General features: G+C 43.4%; 2 non-coding genes across 2 annotated transcripts; both read right to left on the bottom strand.

Annotated features, from left to right (window-relative positions):
- Positions 1-858: 858 nt before the first annotated feature.
- LOC134959556 (U6 spliceosomal RNA) lies at positions 859-965 on the bottom strand. The gene has a single exon (XR_010187571.1). It is a non-coding gene; the product is annotated as a U6 spliceosomal RNA (small nuclear RNA).
- Positions 966-1,557: 592 nt separating this feature from the next.
- Positions 1,558-1,672, bottom strand: LOC134959512 (U5 spliceosomal RNA). The gene has a single exon (XR_010187540.1). It is a non-coding gene; the product is annotated as a U5 spliceosomal RNA (small nuclear RNA).
- Between the last annotated feature and the right edge of the window lie 3,341 nt (positions 1,673-5,013).

The following is a 5,013-nucleotide window of genomic DNA, read 5'->3' as shown; positions in this document are numbered from 1 at the left end:
GGGATGAGCTATTACTGACGTAGGCGATTGTAACTTAGCCTTAAAGTAAGCCTGACTTGTAGTCATTATTATTATCCAACTGGATAATGTCTGCTGAGAAACTGGCTAACCCCAGTTGGCAGCATCATAGAGACCAAACAACGTATTCATATCACGTACTGTAGACGTTTGGTACATATATAAACGCGTAATGCGTGTACCACATTCCGAATTCTAGAATGTGCTGTCCCCACTGGAACCACTATTGGTATATTGATGTGAAGAATACGAAAGCGGATTTCGTCCGAAGATCTGCTTTGTCATGAGAAACTGAAATACGGTGGCTTGGAATACAAGGCACCCAAATATGAAAACAAAACCCTTGCCGAAGCACCCTTGCCGAAGGCAAGGCTAGAAGAAAAATGTTTTCCAAAGTGAGAAACTTAATTCTCATTTGTTGTAAAGGTTCAAAAAATATGAAACTTAATTCCCCTTTGTTGAAAGGGTTCCAAAATATGAAAACTGTAATAAATCTGAACCCAACCTCAAATCGCCTGGCGCTGTAGGTGGGATAAATAGAGTCTGAACTTTGGTGACACCTTGTAGAAAGATGTTTACAGACGCAAATAGAGACAAACGTCTTTGAAAATACGTTTACCACACAGATACCTGCACTGTTAGTGCAGATGAACGCAGTTTTCCATCCCATCCCGTTTAACAGAATACGGGTACTTGAAGTATGATGTTGGAAACTTCCGAGGTTTACAACCTATGTAAGCACACGAAATTTTTTTAATAATGAGCTGCCTTAAGCGGCTTACTATTTCGTTACATGGTTGGTATAACCGATACTGTAATGCTCTATTTTTTTAAGAGGGCGGTCTTATGGAACGCTTCACGAATTTGCGTGTCATCCTTGCGCAGGGGCCATGCTAATCTTCTCTGTATCGTTCCAATTTTAGTATATGTGCTGCCGAAGCGAGCACTGAACCCTCACCCCGTCAACCGCAGCTGCGGTACATAGATAATAGGTACATAGGTAACTATGGGTAAAAGAACGTTCCCTGATGTAACAGGTTGGACGTATTATGAGCGGGCCAAGATCGTGTGCAAGTATTCCTTGAAAAATCGAGAAGCAAACTTCTCCGAAACCCATGAGATACCACGAGTATGACTGTGACGAACTGTCTTCTGATCCGTTTTGGCAACGAAGAGAGAAGCGGAAAATGGTGGAGCCCGATACACGATGCTGAATGACCCCATGAATGTGATGTACACATACTGAGCTTTTGTAATTGTGGCGAGATGCCATCATGTATACTTGAGGGTAACTCCCTTCTGTGGACTCACATATGAAACACTTCTGGATTTAATGTCCAGTTCCAAGATCCAAACCCTGACGGGTGAGATCGTCTGTCTAACAGATGTCCACTCACGGATGGATCTCTTGACATTTTCACATAATGGCGTTCTGAGCCATTGAAGATTTGAGTTACCTGCCGCATTGCTATGCGGCTTCTTGGTTCTCACTGGTTGTTGAGTATGCAACTGCCGTTGCTTTGTTTGACTGCTTAAGGGCAGCGTGAGCCAGGCATGAAAAACAAAATTACATGAAACTCACGGTTGTTCCTCTCCACAGAAATCTTTAGCAAAAAGCGAAAGATTTATTCGTTCTGAAGAGAAACCAGAGTCTATCCGTGGTCAGACTGAAAGCGAATCCTTTATCGCATTGTAAAATGCACAGAGTTCTAGGACATGTATTGACAGCAATCTGTCGTGTTTTAGAACCTTTGCGCTGATTGTAACTACAAATCCTGACTCTCTGCGACTGTCGTCCAGAGTATATGCACCCTTGTCCCTCTGTGGGAAACGCGAGTGAAGGGTGGGGACCTAAATTGAAAACACATCTTTATTCTTAATAGGTGAATACACCAATGTACCGCTAGTGTGCGTGTTTTGCACTAATTACTAGATGTACTTTCTTGCTGGTGTAGTAGGTAAAAGTCTTTGATTTACCGTATTTATAATCTTACCTAGGAATTGACATCCTTTAGACAAAATTAGATGCGATTGTTTGCGAACTTGATCTGCTATCGCAGTATACCTTAGTAGCGCAAGTTAGAGGAACTTTGTTAATACATAGTTCTTATGTGAGATGAGCTATCATCCCAACATCACATTGGTAAATACCGGAAGCGATAAGCAACGGTAGACATGAAGATCAAATGCAATTATGCAATTTTGTGGCTCCAATAAGCAAATACTAACTGCAGAAAAGCCATTTTCTAACTGTAGTAAATGACTTGCTTATTGATATAGCAACGGAGCTGTTTGGTTTTGCTCAAACAGAGGGGAATAAGTAACTCTGACACTGTTGGCGTACTATTGCCTGGTTTATAAGCCAGCAAAGACTAAATGATCACCTGCCAAACCCTTCGACAGAAGCAGTTTTGTACTTTAAGCTGTAAATAGCTGAGACATATATGAGTTGAAGTCATGAAACCTCGCAAATGTAACATGTAAAGACCCGCTTCCACAATTGTAAAAGAGGTCATCAAACCACTGGTTTGCTGACTGTAACGTCCTGTCGTTACAAGTCTAATGGCTGACTATCATAAAGGGATAAAACGCCGTTACAAGTATACTGTATGCGCTAATGGCTGAATATCATGAAGGGATAAAATGCCGTTACAAGCATATCAAATTTAAGAGCAAACAAGCTCTGGCCTTGTCGCGCTTTACTAGCGACAATGAAAATAACCGGCGTTAGCAGAAGCTTTACAGATATACTCTGCAGCTTCTTTTAACAGTGATCGGCATGGTTTCATACATAGCTTCTAGTGACCCAAATGTATCTTGGGTTTTTATAATGTTTGACAGAAACGCATATACCAATGGCGGATCGCATTCTTTTGGAAACGATTATGTATGATTGTCCAAAACCCCGCACTATCTGAGTGCTGGAGTAATGTACCGTTCTTACTCGTAGTTATTGGTGTGAGATTTGACCTATAATCGTGCATTAAATTATAAGACCAGTGAAATAAACCCTCTGGTACCCAAAGGGAAATTGGCCCTTTGGAAAAACTGTCTTTTGTTAGAGCTGGCGGAGTAACTCCGAGACTCCGATTACCGCTCTTTTAATTTGAATTGCCACTGTAATATTTTTAAAAGTATTTTTAGTCTGCACTAGAGCCTTATTCGCTATGTAGACAGACAACATAATTGGCAACAGACAGACACTTGCACGATTATATGGCACATATATATATATATATATATATATATATATATATATGTTATTGCTGAACAGCATATTTATATGAAACTCATGGTTGTTTCTCTGTACGGAAATCTTTAGGAAGCTAAAGTGATCTTTATGTGAAAAGCAGTTCACATGGGCATATGAAACCCGAACCAAATTCCTATTAACACCCCTGCGCCTTCCGGTGGCTTAAAGATGTAGGGCAGGAATGTTCTAGAATTATCCTGACCTAAAAATTTCCACTAACACCCCTGCGCCTCCTTGTGGAGCAGAGGTGTATGGCCGGAATGTATAACTGGAAAAACAACAATGATTGAAATGGGCGTCATGCCATGCTTTTACAGAAAATCACAGTACAGGTTACCTGCTGCAGTTTTAATATAGGCTTAATAGCCTATTATACAGATTATACAGTGATAATACAGGTGTATGTAAAATACATGCATTTAGTTAGCCTCTATTAATATGAACACTGCCTGCAGTGTTATTTTCTTGCAGTCTTAACAGAAAAGAACAGAAAACATGGTTAAACCTGCAATAGGCTATGCCACTGATAGGCCATTGCTAGGCCAAGCCTCATATATATATTATATATATAAAATGTACTTAACCATATAATCACAGTTGATACTGATATTATACACAGTTGTGCTAGCAAACAGCTTCATTATATATTATATATATATAAATTGTGCTGAAACATATAATTTCCTGATATTATAGTCCCATGACTTTAAAATTGCTGCACTGCTTGTGATAGTTTGCGCAGCCTATCTTTAACCCATGCAGCCTTCTGCTGCTGCTATGGGCATTACTCCCCCTCCCCCCCCCCCCCCTGCCTCCCCATGTTACCTGCAGCGTACTGGGTTCGGGTGCAGGGAGAGTAGGAGAGCGATAGCAGGAGAGCGATAGCAGGAGAGCGCTGTATATAGCGCCGGGGAGCCGTCCGGAAGAGCGGGCGGCGTAGAACACAGTCTCCCTGTGTGCGGCATCAGCAGCGTGCAGTGTCTCATTGAAAGAGCGGCCGGCGTCCGTGAGTGACGTGCGGCCGCTCTTTAGCACACAGGACAGTCTCGGCGGCGCCTTGCAGGGAGAGCAGGAGAGCTGTAGTGGTGCCGGGCCATCAGCGCAGTGAAAGCGGCCGGCGTCTGAGTGACGTGCGGCCGCCCTGCGCGTATCATGAATCCTCGTTAAGCGGGACCTCTTCACTCAGCGGCGGCTACAGCACACAGCAGGGCTACAGTATTACACACAGCAGGGCGGCAGCGTGAGCTGACCGCCCTGACATTCCATACCTTGTGCCGTTTTCATGCTTTTTCATGCTGGCTGTTTCAGCCTCCAGCTTCTCATCTGTGATGGGGCTTCTGCTGTAAGCTCCTTGCAGATGTAGATTCTTCCAGCTCTTTGTCTCATCCTGGCTGTGACGGAGCTTCTTTCTGTAAGCTCCGTTCAGTTTGCAGGAGACAGTGGCTGCCTGTGGCTGTGAGGGTGCTCTTTGTGAGGACCGACACGCCATGCGCTTGCTTATAGCGCCTATGGCTGTGAGGGTGCTCTTTGTGAGGACCGACACGCCATCCGCTGCCTTGCAGCGGCACCATCCCGGACCCATGTTTTTCCTAAACTGGGACGGGAAGTGTAAAAATTAAAATAAAAATAAAAATCTTCTGAAATGTGGCCTTGCCACAAGCCGATGTTCATCTGTGAGCACCGAAAAAACACTGGCAAAGTACACTGAGGTACTTGGGGATATGGAGGGGGGGGAGGGTCCT

The sequence above is a fragment of the Pseudophryne corroboree genome, chromosome 9 (assembly GCF_028390025.1).
Source record: "Pseudophryne corroboree isolate aPseCor3 chromosome 9, aPseCor3.hap2, whole genome shotgun sequence".
Taxonomy (NCBI): Eukaryota; Metazoa; Chordata; class Amphibia; order Anura; family Myobatrachidae; genus Pseudophryne; species Pseudophryne corroboree.
Note: the sequence above shows the minus strand (reverse complement) of the source record. Positions and strands in the feature narration are given on the sequence as shown.